General features: G+C 35.6%; 1 protein-coding gene and 1 pseudogene across 3 annotated transcripts in view; both read left to right on the forward strand.

The window, feature by feature from the left end:
• LRRC69 (leucine rich repeat containing 69) overlaps positions 1-17,440 on the forward strand; it is a 138,553-nt gene that overhangs the window by 75,409 nt on the left and 45,704 nt on the right. The gene's annotated exons all lie outside the window — the stretch shown is intronic.
• LOC134737171 (ceruloplasmin-like) lies at positions 7,875-9,842 on the forward strand (annotated as a pseudogene).

A 17,440-nucleotide genomic window follows, 5' to 3' on the forward strand; every position in this document is an offset into this window, starting at 1 on the left:
GTTTGTATCCTCTTTTGTTTCATTGAGCAGTGGTTTGTAGTTCTCCTTGAAGAGGTCCTTCACGTCCCTTGTAAGTTGGATTCCTAGGTATTTTATTCTCTTTGAAGCAATTGTGAATGGGAGTTCACTCATGAGTTAGCTCTCTGTTTGTCTATTATTGGTGTATAAGAATGCTTGTGATTTTTGCACATTGGTTTTGTATCCTGAGACTTTGCTGAAGTTGCCTATCAGCTCAAGGAGATTTTGGGCTGAGACGATGGGGTTTTCTAGATATACAATCATGTCATCTGCAAACAGGAACAATTTGACTTCCTCTTTTCCTAATTGCATACCTTTTATTTCCTTCTCCTGCCTGATTGCCCTGGCCAGAACTTCCAACCCTATGTTGAATAGGAGTGGTGAGAGAGGGCATCCCTGTCTTGTGCCAGTTTTCAAAGGGAATGCTTCCAGTTTTTGCCCATTCAGTAATATTGGCTGTGGGTTTGTCATAGATAGCTCTTATTATTTTGAGATACGTCCCATGAATACCTAATTTATTGAGAGTTTTTAGCATGAAGGGTTGTTGAATTTTGTCAAAGGCCTTTTCTGCATCTATTGAGATAATCATGTGGTTTTTGTCATTGGTTCTGTTTATATGTTGGATCATGTTTATTGATTTGCGTATGTTGAACCAGGCTTGCATCCCAGGGATGAAGCCCATTTGATCATGACGGATAAGCTTTTTGATGTGCTGCTGGATTCAGTTTGCTAGTATGTTATTGAGGATTTTTGCATCGATGTTCATCAGGGATATTGGTCTAAAATTCTCTTTTTTTGTTGTGTCTCTGCAAGGCTTTGGTATGAGGATGATGCTGGCCTCATAAAATGAGTTAGGGAGGACTCACTCTTTTTCTATTGATTGGAATAGTTTCAGAAGGAATGGTACCAGCTCCTCTTTGTACCTCTGGTAGAATTCGGCTGTGAATCCATCTGGTCCTGGACTTTTTTGGTTGGTAAGCTATTGATTATTGCCTCAATTTCAGAGCCTGTTATTGGTCTATTCAGAAATTCAGCTTCTTCCTGGTTTAGTCTTGGGATGGTGTATGTGTCGAGGAATTTACTCATTTCTTCTGGATTTTCTAGTTTATTTGCGTAGAGGTGTTTATAGTATTCTCTGATGGTAGTTTGTATTTCTGTGGGATCAGTGGTGATATCCCCTTTTTCATTTTTTATTGTGTCTATTTGATTCTTCTCTCTTTTTTTCTTTATTAGTCTTGTTAGTGGTCTATCAATTTTGTTGATCTTTTCAAAAAACCAGCTCCTGGATTCATTGATTTTTTGAAGGGTTTTTTGTGTCTCTATTTCCTTCAGTTCTGCTCTGATCTTGGTTATTTCTTGCCTTCTGCTAGCTTTTGAATGTGTTTGCTCTTGCTTGTCTAGTTCTTTTAATTGTGATGTTAGGGTGTCCATTTTAGATCTTTCCTGCTTTCTCTTGTGGGCATTTAGTGCTATAAATTTCCCTCTACACACTGCTTTGAATGTGTCCCAGAGATTCTGGTATGTTGTGTCTTTGTTCTCATGGGTTTCAAAGAACATCTTTATTTCTGCCTTCATTTCGTTATGTACCCAGTAGTCATTCAGGAGCAGGTTGTTCAGTTTCCATGTAGTTGAGTGGTTTTGAGTGAGTTTCTTAATCCTGAGTTCTAGTTTGATTGCACTGTGGTCTGAGAGACAGTTTGTTTTAATTTCTGTCTTTTACATTTGCTGAGGAGAGCTTTACTTCCAACTATGTATGTACCACATTTTTTTTATCTAGTCTATCATTGATGGGAGTTTGGGTTGGTTCCAAGTCTTTGCTATTGTGAATAGTGCTGCAATAAGCATATGTATACATGTATCTTTATAATAGAATGATTTATATCCCTTTGGGTGTTATACCCAGTAATGGGATTGCTGGGTCAAATGGTATTTCTGGTTCTAGATCATTGAGGAATCACCACACTGTTTTCCACAGTGGTTGAACTAATTTACATTCCCACCAACAGTGTAAAAGTGTTCTTATTTCTCTGCAGCCTTGCCAGGATCTGTTGTTTCTTGACTTTTTAATAATTGCCATTCTGACTTTTGTGGGATGGTATCTCATTGTGGTTTTTATTTGCATTTCTCTAATAATCAGTGATGTTGAGCTTTTTTTTTGTATGTTCCTTGGCCACATAAATGTCTTCTTTTGAGAAGTATCTGTTCATGTCCTTTGCCCACTTTTTGATGTTTATTTTTCTTGCAAATTTGCTTAAGTTCCTTGTAAATTCTGAATATTAGACCTTTGTCAGATGGGTAGTTTGCAAAAATTTTTTCCTATTCTGTAGGTTGCCTGTTTGCTCTGGTGATAGTTTCTTTTGCTGTGCATAAACTCTTTAATTAGATCCCATTTGTCTATTTTTGCTTTTGTTGCTGTTGCTTTTGGTGATTTCATCATAATATCTGTGCCCATGCTTATTTTCTGAATAGTATTGCCTAGGTTTTCTTCTAGGGTTTTTATGGTTTTGGGTTTTATATTTAAGTCTTCAATCCATCTTGAGTTAATTTTTGTATAAGGTGTAAGGAAGGGGTGCAGTTTCAGTTTTCCACATATGGCTAGCCAGTTTTCCTAGCACCATTTATTAAATAGGGAATACTTTCCCCATTGCTTGTTTTGTCAGGTTTGTTGAAGATCAGATGGTTGTAGATTTGAGGTCTTATTTCTGAGATGTCTATTCTGTTCCCTTGGTCTAAGTGTCTGTTTTGTTACCAGTACCATGCTGTTTTGGTTACTGTAGCCTTGTAGTATAGTTTGAAGTCAGGTAGCGTGATACCTACAATTTTGTTCTTTTTGCTTAGGATTGTCTTGGCTATTAGAGTTCTTTTTTGTTTCCATACAAATTTTAAAGTAGTTTGTTCTAATTCTGTGAAGAATGTCAATGGTAGTTTGATGGGTATAGCATTGAATCTATAAATTACTTTGGACAGTATGGCAATTTTACAATATTGATTCTTCCTATCCACAAGGATGGAGTGTTTTTCCATTTTTTTGTTTTCTCTCTTATATCCTTAAGCAGTGGTTTGTGAGTGTGCACAGTAACCAGCTAGCATCATGATGACATTATTAAATTCGCACATAACAATATTAACCTCAAAAGTAAATGGGCTAAATGCCCCAATAAAAGACACAGACTGACAAATTGGATAAAGTGCCAAGACCCATCAGTGTGCTGTATTCAAGAGACGCATCTCATGTGCCAAGACACACATAGGCTCAAAATAAAGGGATGGCAGAAAATTTACCAAGCAAATGGCAAGCAGATAAAAGCAGAGGTTGCAATTGTAGTTTCTAATAAAACAGACTTTAAACCAACAAAAATCAAAAAAGACAAGGGCAGTATATAATGGTAAAGGGATCAACAAGAAGAGCTAACTATCCTAAATATATATGCACCCAGTACAGGAGGACCCAGATTTGTAAAGCAAGTTCTTAGAGAACTACAAAGACACTTAGACTCCCACACAATAATAGTAGAAGACTTTAACTCCCCACTGTTGATATTAGACAGATCATTGAGACAGAAAATTAACAAGGATATTCAGGACTTGAACTCAACTCTGGATCAAGTGGACCTGATAGATATCTACAAAACTCTCCACCCCCAAACAACAGAATATACAGTCTTCTCAGTGCCACATGGTACTTACTCTAAAATTGATCAAATAATTGGAAGTAAAGCACTCCTCAGCAAATTGCAAAATAACTGAAATCATAACAGTCTCTCAGACCCCTGTGCAATCAAATTAGAACTCAAGATTAGGAAACATACTCAAAACCACACAACTACATGGAAATTGAACAACCTCCTCCTGAATGACTCCTGAGTAAATAATGAAATTAGGGCAGAAATCAAAATGTTCTTTGGAAACAATGAGAACAAAGAGACAATGTACCAGAATCTCTGGGATGCAGCTAAAGCAGTGATAAGAGGGAAATTATAGTACTAAATGCCCACATAAGAGAGCTAGAAAGATCTCAAATTGACACCCTAACATCACAACTGAAAGAACTAGAGAAGCAAGAGCAAACAAATCCAAAAGCTAGGAGAAGACAGGAAATAACTAAGATCAGAGCAGAACTGAAGGAGATAGAGACATGAAAAATCCTTCAAAAAAAGTTAATGAATCCAGGAGCTGGTTTTTTGAAAAAATTAATAAAATAGATAGACCGCTAGCTACACTAATAAAGAAGAAAAGGGAGAAGACTCAAATAGGCACAATGAAAACTACAAAGGGCATATCGCCACTGACCCCAAAGAAATAGAAACAACCATTAGAGAATACTGTAAATACCTCTTTGCAAATAAACTAGAAAATCTAGAAGAAATGGATAAATTCCTGGACACATACACCCTCCCAAGACTAAACCAGGAAGAAGTCAAATCCTTGAATAGACCAATAACAAGTTCTGAAATTGAGGCAGTAATAAATAACCTACCAACCAAAAAAAAAAAAAAAAAAAAGCCCAGGATCGTATGGATTCACAGCTGAATTCTACCAGAAGTACAAAGAGGAGTTGGTACCATTCCTTCTGAAACTATTCCAATTAATTCAAAAGGAGACACTCCTCCCTAACTCATTTTATGAGGCCAGCATCATTCTGATACCAAAACCTGGCAGACACATAACAGAAAAAGAAAACTTCAGGCCAATATCTCTGATGAGTATTGATGCAAAAATCCCCAATAAAATACTGGCAAACTGAAATCAACAGCACATCACAAAGCTTATCCACCATGGTGAAGTGGTCTTCATCCCTGGGACGCAAGGCTGGTTCAACATATGCAAATCAATAAATATAATTCATCACATAAATAGAACCAAGGACAAAAACCCCATGATTATCTCAATAGATGCAGATAGTCTTCGATAAAATTCAATATCCCTTCATGTTAAAAACTCTCAATAGGCCAGGCGCGGTGGCTCACGCTTGTAATCCCAGCACTTTGGGAGGCCGAGGCGGGCAGATCATGAGGTCAGGAGATCGAGACCACGGTGAAACCCCCGTCTCTACTAAAAATACAAAAAATCAGCCGGGCGTGGTGGCGGGCGCCTGTAGTTCCAGCTACTCGGAGAGGCTGAGCCAGGAGAATGGCATGAACCCGGGAGGTGGAGCTTGCAGTGAGCCAAGATTGCGCCACTGCACTCCAGCCTGGGTGACAGAGCGAGACTGTCTCAAAAAAAAAAAAAAAAAAAAAACTCTCAATAAACTAGGTATTAATGGAACATATCTCAAAATAATAAGAACTATTTGTGACAAACCCGCAGCCAATATCACATGGAATGGGGAAAAGCTGGAAGCATTTCCTTTGGAAACTGGCACGAGACAATCATGCATTCTCTCACCACTCCTATTCAATGTAGTATTGGAAGTTCTGGCCAGGGCAATCAGGTAAGAGAAAGAAATAAAGGGTTTTCAAATATGAAAAAGGAAATCAAATTGTCTCTGTTTGCAGATGACATGATCTTATATCCAGAAAACCCCATTGTCTCAACCCAAGAGATCCTTAAGCTGATAAGCAACATCAGCAAAGTCTCAGGATAGAAAATCAATGTGCAAACAAATCACAAGCATTCCTATACATCAACAGTAGATAAGCAGAGAGCCAAATCATGAATGAACTTCCATTCACAATTGCTGCAAAGAGATTAAAATATGTAGGAATACAGCTAACAAAGAATGTGAAGGACCTTTTCAAGGAGAACCATTTTTCTATTATTTTAACTGACTACCCTAAAAATTAAAAAAATTATTGTATGCTTTATGAAAAGTGTTTATTTGATACTTATTCTCTCCTCTTAGACAATTCAAAACTTTCTATTACATACCTCCATCTTTTTAAAAAAATTTTAAGCAACACATAATAATTGTACATATTTGTGGGGTGCAGAGTGAGATTTTTATACATACATACAATGAGTAATGATTGAATCAGAGTAATTAGCACATCCATTACCTCAAATATTCATCATTTCTTTGTGTTGGAAACATTCCACAACCTATCTATTTGAAATTCATCTATTTGAAAACATACAATAAATTATTAACTATAGTCACCCTACGGTGCTATAGAATACTAGAACACTAGAACTTATTTCTCCTTTCTAGCTGTAATTTTGTATTTGTTAACTAACGTTTTCCTCACCTCTTCCCTACTCTTCCCAGCTTCTAATAACCACTGTTCTACTCTCTACTTCTATGAACTCAACATTTTTATCTCACACGTGAGTGATAACATGCGGTATTTATCTTTCTGTGCCTGACTTATTTTACTTAACATAATGTCCTCCAAGTTCATCCATATTGCCTGGAATAACAGGATTTCATTCTTTTTTATGACTAAATAATATTCTTTTTGTGAATATATATATATGCAACGTTTTCCTTATTCCTTAATCTTTTGCTGGATACTTAGGTTGACTACATATTGTACTGCTGTAAACATGGGGATGCAGATGTTTCTTTGATATACTGATTTCTTTTCGTTTGGAAATACTCAGTAGTGGTATTGCTAGATCATATGGTAGTTCTATTCATAGACTTTTGAGGAAACTTCATACTGTTTTTCATAATGGATGTACTAATTTATGTTCCCATCTACAGTGTATGAGTTTTCTTTGTGTCTTCACCAGCATTTATTTATTTTTATTTGTTTCTATTTGTTACAACAAATTCAAACTTTTGGACAAGAGCCATTCCAACTGGGATGAGATATGTCTTACTGTGGTTTAGATTTGCATTTTCCTGGATGATTAGTGATATTGGACCTGTTTTTCAGATACTTGTTGGCCATTTGTGTGTCTTCATTTGAGAAATGTCTATTCAGATCCTTCGCCAATTTTTAAATCAAATTATTTGGGGTTTCCTTTTGCTCTTGAGTTGGGTTCTTGTTTATTCTCTATATTAATCACTTGTAGGATGAATGGCTTGGAAATATTTTCTGCCTTTCTACAAGTTATCTCTTCACTCAGTTGATTGTTTCCTTTAATATGCAGGAACTTTTAAGTTTGATATAATCATGTCTGTTTTTGCTTTTGTTGTCTGTGGTTTTGAGTATTTTTTTATTCTCTTTTTAAAAAAATTATTCTTTCTATTTTGATTTTGAGTCTTACCCACAAAATCTTTGCCCACACTAATTCCTGAATTATTTCCCTTATGTTTTCTTGCAGTAGTTCTATAGTTTCAGGTCTTACATTTAAGTCTTTAATTCATCTTGAGTTGATTTTTGTTTATGGTGGAAGACATGAGTCTAGTTTCAATCTTCTGTGTATGGATATTCAATTTTCCCAGCACCATTTTTTGAAGAGGCTCTCCTTTCAGTGTATGTTCCTGGCACCTTTGTCAAAAATCAGTTGACTGTAAATATATGGATTTATTTCTGGGTTCTCTATTCTGTTCCATTGGTCTAAGTGTCTTTTTTAAACCAGCTCTGTGCTGTTTTGGTTACTATAGTTTTGTGGTATATTTTGAATTCAGGTAGTTCGATGACTCTAGGTTTGTTCTTTTTGCTCAGAATTGCTTTGGTTCTTGGGGGTCTTGTGTGGTTCCATATAAATTTTGGAATTACTTTCTCTGTTTCTGTGAAGAGTGTCATTGGTATTTTGATAGGGATTGCTTCAAATCTGTAGATTGCTTTGTGTAATATAATCACTTTAACATTATGAATTCTGACATTAGAAAACACACTTCACCTCTCTAATGTGACCTTTCTCACAGGTGTGACTCCTTCAGCTTCCCATGTGGCACCCACAGAAACATGAACCTATGAATGGACTGTCCCCAAAGAAGTAGGACCCACTAATGCAGATCCTGTATGTCTAGCTACGATGTATTATTCTGCTGTGGATCCCACTAAAGATATATTCACTGGGCTTATTGGACCAATGAAAATAAGCAAGAAAGGAAGTTTACATGCAAATTGGAGGCAGAAAGATGTAGACAGGGAGTTCTATTTGTTTCCTACAGTATTTAATGAGAATGAGAGTTTACTCCTGGAAGATAATATCAGAATGTTTACAACTGCACCTGATCAGGTGGATAAGGAAGATGAAGACTTTCAGGAATCTAATAAAATACACTGGACTTTTAATGTTGAATGCCTTACAGCTGATCATTACACAGGCGGCATGAAGCAAAAATATACTTTGAACCAATGCAGGCGGCAGTCTGAGGATTCCACCTTCTACCTGGGAGAGAGGACATACTATATCGCAGCAGTGGAGGTGGAATGGGATTATTCCCCACAAAGGGAGTGGGAAAAGGAGCTGCATCATTTACAAGAGCAGAATGTTTCAAATGCATTTTTAGAAAAGGGAGAGTTTTACTTAGGCTCAAAGTACAAGAAATTGTGTATCAGCAGTGTACTGATAGCACGTTCTGTGTTCCAGTGGAGAGAAAAGCTGAAGAAGAACATCTGGGAATTCTAGGTCCACAACTTCATGCAGATGTTAGAGATAAAGTCAAAATTATCTTTAAAAACATGACCACAAGGCCCTACTCAGTACATGCCCATGGGGTACAAATGGAGAGTTCTACAGTTATTCCAGCATTACCAGGTGAAACTCTCACTTACCTATGGAAAATCCCAGAAAGACCTGGAGCTGGAACAGAGGATTCTGCTTGTATTCCATGGGCTTACTATTCAACTGTGGATCAAGTTAAGGATCTCTACAGTGGATTAATTGGCCCCCTGATTGTTTGTCGAAGACATTACTTGGAAGTATTCAATCCCAGAAAGAAACTGTAATTTGCCCTTCTGTTTCTAGTTTTTGATGAGAACGAATCTTTGTACTTAGATGACAACATCAAAACATACTCTGATCACCCCAAGAAAGTAAACAAAGATGATGAGGAATTCATAGAAAGCAATAAAATGCATGCTATTAATGGAAGAATGTTTGGAAACCTACAAGGCCTCACAATGCACGTGGGAGATGAAGTCAATGGGTGATGAAATAGACTTACACACTGTACATTTTAACGGCCATAGCTTCTAATACAAGCACAGGGGCGTTTATAGTTCTGATGTCTTTGACATTTTCCCTGGAACATACCAAACCCTAGAAATGTTTCCAAGAACACCTGGAATTTGGTCACTCCACTGCCATGTGACTGACCACATTCATGCTGGAATGGAAACCACTTACACCATTCTACAAAATGAAGACTCCAAGTCTGGCTGAATGAAATAAATTGGTGATAAGTGGAAAAAAGAGAAAAAACAATGATTCATAACAATGTATGTGAAAGTGTAAAATAGAATGTTACTTTGGAATGACTATAAACATTAAAAGAAGACTGGCAACATACAACTTTGTGCATTTGTGGGGGAAAACTATTCATTTTTTGCAAATGGAAAGATTAACAGACTATATAATGACACATGACTGACACTTGTATACTAGGTAATAAAATGGATTCATAGTCTAATCATATCACCACTATTAGGGTTTTATAAAACTGCATTTAAAAAAAGATCTATGACCAGATATTCTCCTGGGTGCTCCTCAAAGGAACACCATTAAGGTACATTGAAATGTTTTCAATCATTGCCTTCCCATTGATCCTTCTAACATGCTGTTGACATCACACCTAATATTCAGAGGGAATGGGCAAGGTATGAGGGAATGAAATAAAAAATAAAATAAATAAAATAGAATGATGCAAATCTGAGTTTTGTGAACCCCTGAAGGAATGGTGTAAAGGACGTTATCTGGAACTGGAGAAAAGCACAGTTGAGAGAAAATTCTATAGATTAAATCCTGGTAAGGATAAACATTGCCATTAGAAGAAAAGCTTCAAAATAGACCTGTGGCAGATGTCACATAAGTAGAATTTCTGCCCAGCCTTAACTGCATTCAGAGGATAATATCAATGAACTAAACGCGAACCAAAAATTTTTTAAACAAAAAGTTATAAATGAAGACACATGGTTGTGAATACAATGATATATTTCTTTATTTTCACATACACTCTAGCTAAAAGAGCAAGAGTACACATCAACAAAAAATGGAAACAAGGCTTTGGCTGAAAAAAACATGCATTTGACAAATAATGTTAATAGCTAGACAAGAAGAAAATTAGCTTTGTAAACTTCTACTTCATTTGATTCAGAAAAACAGAGCATGAGTTTTCTTAAAGCAACAAGAAAAGGAATAAAAAAATGAGGTTTGAAATTTTTTACCACGGCAAAACGTTAACATCTTTCTCAAAAACATAGAGAAATCTGGAAAAATCAAGAAGATAAAATTCTGGACCAGTTAGCGACATTCTTTCAAGCATACTTGTAAAATGTTTCCTTAAAGTGTTCTTGGGATGAAAATGATTGTCATGTCTCCAACAACAGTGAACTGATGTTGTTCCTTGGAATAAAAGTCAATCCCCACCTTAAAAACAAAACAAAACAAAACAACAACAAAAACAACATGAATTCTTCCAACCCATGAACATGAGATGTCTTTCCATTTTTGTGTGTGCCCTCTTTAATTTCTTTTAGCAGTATTTTGTAGGTATCATTTTGGAAATCTTTCACCTTTTTGGGTAAATTTATTTTTAGCTTTAAAAATTTTTTGTAGCTACTGTAAATGGGAAGAATTTTTTCTTGATGAATTATTTATTACTGGTGTATAGAATCACTACTGATTTTTGTTTGGTTGATTTTGTATCCTGCAACTTTATTGAATTTGTTACTTAGTTCAGACAGGTTTTTTGGTGGAATCTTCAGTTTTTTTTTTTTTAATGTATAAGATCATGTCATCTGCAAATAGAGACAATTTGACTTCCCGTTTCTTAATTTCATTCCTTACAATTTCTTTGTCTTGCCTAATTACTCTCTTAGGAACTCCAGTACTGACATGGTTTGGCTCTGTGTCCCCACCCAAATCTCATGTTGAATTGTAATCTCCAATGTTGGGGGAGGGACCTGGTGGGAGGTGATTGGATTATGGGTGCAGCTTTACCCCATACTGTTCTTGTGATAGTGAGTTCTCATGAGATCTGGTTGTTTAAAAATGCACAGCACTTCCCCCTTTGCTCTCTCTCCTGCTGACCATGTGAAGATGTGCCTTGCTTCCCCTTCATCTTCTTCCATGATTGTAAGTTTACTGAGGCCTCTCCAGCCATGCCTCATGTACAGCCCGTGGAACCAGGAGTCAATTAAACCTCTTTTCTTCATAAATTACCCAGTCTCAGGCAGTTCTTTATAGCAGTGTGAGAATGGAGTAATACAAGTATTATACTATGTTGAATAAGAGGGGTAAAAAATAGGCATCCTTGTCTTGCTCCAGATTTCAGAGGAAAAGCGTTTTTCTTTTCCCTGCTGAAAGCTTTTCCATACTCACTATGATTTTACGGTGGGTTTATCATATACGGCCTTTACTATGTTTAGGCATATTCCTTTAATACCCAATTTGTTGAGAGTTTTTATCATGACAAGGTGTAGAATTTTATCAAATCCATTTTCTGCCTCTGTTGAGATGATCATATGATTTCTACCCTTCATTCTGTTGATGTGATGTATTATATATTTACTTATTAGCATATATTGAACCATCCTTGAATCCTGGCCTAAATCCACTTGATCATGGTGTGTAATCATTTTGATATACTTGTGGATTCCATTTGCTACTATTTTGTTAAGGTTTTTGCATCTATGTTCATCAAGGTTATTCATCTGTAGTTTTTCTTGTTGTTGTGTCCTTTTGTGGTTTCGGTATAAGGGAAATGCTGGCCTTGAAGAATGAGTTAGGAAGAATTTCCTCCTTTCTTTTTGGAATGGTTTGAGAAAAGTGGGTGTTAGTTTCTTAAAAGTTTGATAGAATTTAGCAGTGAAGTTATGCAGTCCTGGGCTTTTTTGTTTGTTTACTTTGGGAGACTTATTACTGATTCAATCTCATTACTCATTACTGATCTGTTTAGGTTTTCTATTTCTTCCTGGTTCAACCTTGTTAAATTATATGTGTGCAGAAATTCATCTGTTTTCTCTAGGTTTTCCAATTTTTTGGCATATAGTTGTTGATAATAATCTCTAATGTTCCTTTGCGTTCTGTGTTATTAATGTGTCTCCTTTTTCATTTCTAATTTTATGTATTTGAATCATCTGTCTCTTTTTAGTCTAATGCCATGTTGATTTTGTTTATCTTTTCAAACAACTTTTTAAATTTGCTTTTTATTCTCTATTTTATTTCTGCTCTAATTTTGTTTCTTTCTTTCTACTAATTTTGGGTTTAATTTGTTCTTGCTTTTCTAGATCCTTGAGGTGCATTGTCAGACTGTTTATTTAAAATCTTTCTAATTTTTGTTGTAGGTATTCATTGCTATAAACTTCCCTCTTAGTAATGCTTTTACTATATTTAATAGGTTTTGGTATGCAGTGTTTCTGTTTTCATTTGTTTCAAGAAATTTAAAAATTTTCTTCTTAATTTCTTTATTCACCATTGGTGACTCAGGAGCACATTGTTTCACTTTCATGTGTCTGTACAGTTTCCACAGTTCCTCTTGTTATTGATTCACTGTTTTATTCTATTGTGATCTGAATGATACTTATGATTTTGATTTTTAAAAATTTGTTGAGACTTGTTTTATGTTCTAACATATGGTTTATCCTGGAGAATGTTCCATGTGCTGGGGAGAAGAATGTGTATTCTGCAGCTGTTGGATGACATGTTTTATAAATGTCTGTTAGGTCCATTTGATTTTGTAGTGCAGTTGAAGTCTGATGTTTCTTCACTGATTTTCTGTCTGGATACTCTGTCCAATGCTGAGAGTGGAGTGTTGAGTCCCCAACTATTATTGTACTAGGGTCTATCTCTCCCTTTAATTCTTCTAATACTTGCTTTATATATCTGGCTGTTCCAGTGTTCGGTGCATATACATTTACATATGTCATATCTTCTTACTGAATTAATCCCTTTATCATTATATAATGACCTTCTTTGTTCCTTTTTATATTTTTTGACTTGAAGTCTATTTGATCTAATGTAAGTATAGTTACTCCTGCTCACTTTTGTTTTCCATTTGTGTGGAACATCTTTTCCCATCCCTTCACTTTCAGTCTATGTGTGTTGTTGCAGGTAAGTGAGTTTTTTGTCGGCAGAATATAGTTGGGTCTTATGTTTTTATCCATTCAGCCTGTTTAAATCTTTTAATTGGGAAAATTTAAACTGTTTATATTCAATATTGTTATTGATGGTGAGTACTTACTTATCTTTTTGCATCTTATCTCCCTCCACATCTGTTTTCCATTCTTTTGTCTCCCTGTGTTTAATTCTAGATATGTTCTCCTGATATATTTTACAGATTTAATACTTTTTTCTTCAGCTTTGTCTACATGTTGTCAAACCTACCCATTAGATTATATATTTCAGTTTTATTTATTGTTACAATTTCTTGTTCTTTTTCAAATCTACTATGTTACTTTTTACACTTTTCATTTATCTCCTGAAAATCTTAAACTTGGCTTTTATTTTCCAGATCATGTTAAGTGTACTTAAGTGGTTGTCTTTTTTGTATTATATAGATCTCAGCTCAGATATCAACTCCTCAGGAGAGCTTTTCCTCACAACTCAGTCAAAATAGCCTCTACTCTATGACATCAAATTTTAAATTTTTCTTTATGGCACTTACACTGTAATAAATATATGTTTAGATTTGTTTACTTGCTTATTATTTTTATGTACCCACCCTCCATTTTTTTAGCCTCCATAGAATGCAAGTTTCCATGAGAACAGCATCTTTGCCTGTTTATTCATTGCTATATTTTATTGCCAAGAGCAGTCCTTGGCAAATAATAAGCATACATAATAAGCAACAATACACATTGTTGAATGAATGAATGACTGATTAGCTTTATCATAGCCATTGTCTGATTTCCCTACACTTCATCTAATGTTCAGAAGTTACAAACTTTGGGAGGGTCTCAAAAATCTTCTTTGACCTTGATGTCAGAACTTGTCTCCATCTTGATCCTACTTCTCTCAGCTTCCACTTTATTTGCTTGCTTTTATATTGCTTTCCTGTTCCACTTATTTTTCAGAAGACTTTGTGTTCTTTCTTCTAAGACCACTTTAAGGTAAATCTCTTTAATAGCTGCATTACATTTCTATTATAGTTATATTTCCTTTTAAATTTTATCAGGTAGTTAAAATTATATAAACCCCTAAAAATCCTTACTGCTATGGCTGCCAAGTTTAGAAAAAAATTAAAAGATTATAGTTTTAAAATCAATATTTTTTTCTATATTTTGAGCTCTAATTTTATTGGCCACACTTTCCATATCTTCTATTATAAATCACAAAGTTCTTAGAGGATAATAGAATATATATTAAAATACAAGCCAAATCAAAAATAAAAATCCAGCTCTTGACTGAGAAGGTATCTCAAGAGACTTCCAAAGCTTCCTGTATAAAATTTCAGGGAATTTCAGAATATTTTATTTGTTGTCAGCAGTGAGAGTATGAGGCAATGCAATCAATTTTTTTATTATTCTTAAGATTTTTATGAAGTGGGATCAAATAAATTTCTAGAAAACTGCCTACAACTTTATAAATGTTAGCTTTCTCTTGCTTTTTTCTCCAAGTGCCCATATACAGAAAATCACATCGTAAATTGGGATTGTGGAGAAGGTATTGTGAGATAGGTACAGTAATTACAGGCAGTAAATATGGAAGGTTCTAGAGGATAAAAACTAACTTCTGTGTCAAGAAGACAGCTACCCAAAGGTGTCAGGAAACTAGGCTCAGAAAATAACTCATTCTTTTGTTAGAGCCAGGACCACTTTCCTTTAGGAAAAGCTGGCAAAGAAATTCCATGGCCTATAAGTCTGATGATTAAGGTCAGAACCTTCAAAGATGGCCAAAGTCCATTGTAGAAGGCTACTCTTCAGTCGGGGATATACTCAGAATGGTTAGCTATGGTTTCATCTATCTAGGTCACAGATGCTTGCTGGAAACAGTAATATGCCAAGAAAGGATATGTAAAGTTGCTGTACAAAAACAAACAATGGTTAATAATATTTTTGGAAAACTACGCTAAACACTTTAAATAGTATCCTTTAATTTTCATTATAGTTTCATGAGCTAGGAACTATTACCATTTCCATTTTACAGATGATAAAACTGAGGCTTTCAGAAAAGATTAAGGTACTTTTCTCAATTTCAGAGCTGAAATTCAAATCTGGGTTGCTTCAAAACCCAAAATACTCTTAATTACTAGTAGTGATTTATATAAACATATTATGCCGATTATCATGTATTGTTCTTGACTGTTCGTCGATATTGCATGTTCTTTTAATTGTTGAGGAAGACTTGGCTGAGTTGAACTAGCCAGAGAAAGGACTGATCTGTGAAGTCCTTCCTTGCTGCTACATACCTCCCTAACTCCTATAGGCTCACTTTAGAAAATAGAAGTCAAGATTCCTATGAAGTTTCATTTGAGATGGGAAGTTGGTGAATAGACATTTTGTGCCTGGTAATTAGGAGGAACAATTGGCAACATCTGTAGTTCCCCCCAAAAAGGAAAATTTTGCCTAATTTTTGAGAGGAAGAAAGGATATTCTCTGGCACCATATCTTAAAGTCTTTGCTGGCATTCCTGTAGTCCAGGATAAGATGGGAATGTCAAAGAAATTTCAGGTGTGGTTTTATAGGAGGATACATTAAAGAAAAAGCAGAGCTGAAAGTCAAGGAAATAATTCCAAACAGAAGGCACTGGGTTAGTAAAAGACTCAGGCAACTTAGCTGTTCAGGGGATGTCATGCAACTGAATCACAAAGGGTGACACACTAGGTGACCCTCAGAAAAGCTGATCATGTCACTGTGGGGAGACCCTGAGGTTTCTGTTATTGTAGTTGCTTGTTTCAGAATGCAAAAGTTTTGCTTACTTTCCCTTTCTTATACTTGTAAGAAGGGAGTTAGTGCTAATATATTAAAATAATCTGGTGGCAAGATTTCTCAGATGGTTTGGTGCGTATTTGGACCTCAGACTTTTTTCTATGTGCATCTCTGTCATGAGAATTATAGCTGATTCAAGTCTCATGCACAGCTCTAATAAAGACATGCAGTTAATGGGTTTTCTATTTTTGTGTAATAGATATATTGTAATTTTTTTCATTAATGGAAGAAGTATGATGGGTGAAAACATCAGACAGAGTCTGGAATCAGACAAACTTGGGTTTTAATTCTGACTCTGACACTACTTATGGTTGATGTTTTATGATTCTTACAGATAACAGCTATTGCAAGAGATCCCTGAGTTGGCTGTAGAAGAAGGCAGGTTTTTCTTGGTAGATTTCTTTACAAATTAGCTTTCCCAGGGAAATCTACTGAGCAAGATTTTGTAGTAACCTCTTTTTTAGGTCATAATAGAGTGAAGGGCAGCCAGAGTGCTGACTTGGTTGGGGCAGCATTGTGTAGTAGAAAACACATGAATTTTCATGCACTGCATATGAATTCCAGTTTTGCAACTTTCTAACTGTGTGACTGCAGGAAAATTTTAATTGAACTTGAACTTTAATTCCTTTATCTAAAAAATGGGATAATAATACAAATGATACTGTCTACCATGAGGATTGACTGAGCTAACAGATATAAATCACCAGAAACATAGCAAGTACTTTGTATATTACACTAGTTCTAATTCCTGTCTTCCCTTGTCACCATCAAAGCACCAGCATTTTCCTCCACTTCATACACACTATTACAGTGGTGTAGGACTGCCACCATAATGTCAGGACCTTAGACAAATTGTGCTAGAAGGTGGTATTGTTGCTTTCTCGCCACTCTTTTTTCCTTAGGCTACCCTACATATATGGGAGTCCTCTGAGGCAATCTAACCTGGACAATGAGAGAACAGATGGGAGGAGGGGGTTGTAAAATAAACTGGAAAAAAAAAAAACCTATGAATACCTGAAAACCCTAATATTAGCAATTTTGAAAAACTTTATGGCAGGAAGAGGAATTATAATTTATATTCCTTGATCAAAGATATGCTCTGTAAAGCAAGAAGAAAACAAAATCAAACATATAGCTTGTGCTAAATATGTGGAAATTACTTGAGTCATTATGATATTAAGAGCACATAAAGTGGAAAAGGGCACTTTATGAAATTGTTTTGTGGGATACATATACAATTGTTACTCAATTACTCACTATTTTAGAGTGCAAGTTCCACTGAAAGTGCCCTGGGGAATGGCAAGTAGAATCAGTCCAGTACTACCTGTCCTCATATAAAAATAACAAGATTTATGCCTCCACAGAGGAAGCTCAAAACTGCCAACCAAACGCTGTGATTCAACAAAGGTTCTGCCCCTGGTCGTTTTCAGACACAGAGCTGGTTGTGCCTTTGCCCACTTTGCTTGCTGGATAGTCATAGTTTTTAGTTACAGTTT

This window comes from Symphalangus syndactylus, chromosome 7, assembly GCF_028878055.3.
Source record: "Symphalangus syndactylus isolate Jambi chromosome 7, NHGRI_mSymSyn1-v2.1_pri, whole genome shotgun sequence".
Lineage (NCBI taxonomy): Eukaryota > Metazoa > Chordata > Mammalia > Primates > Hylobatidae > Symphalangus > Symphalangus syndactylus.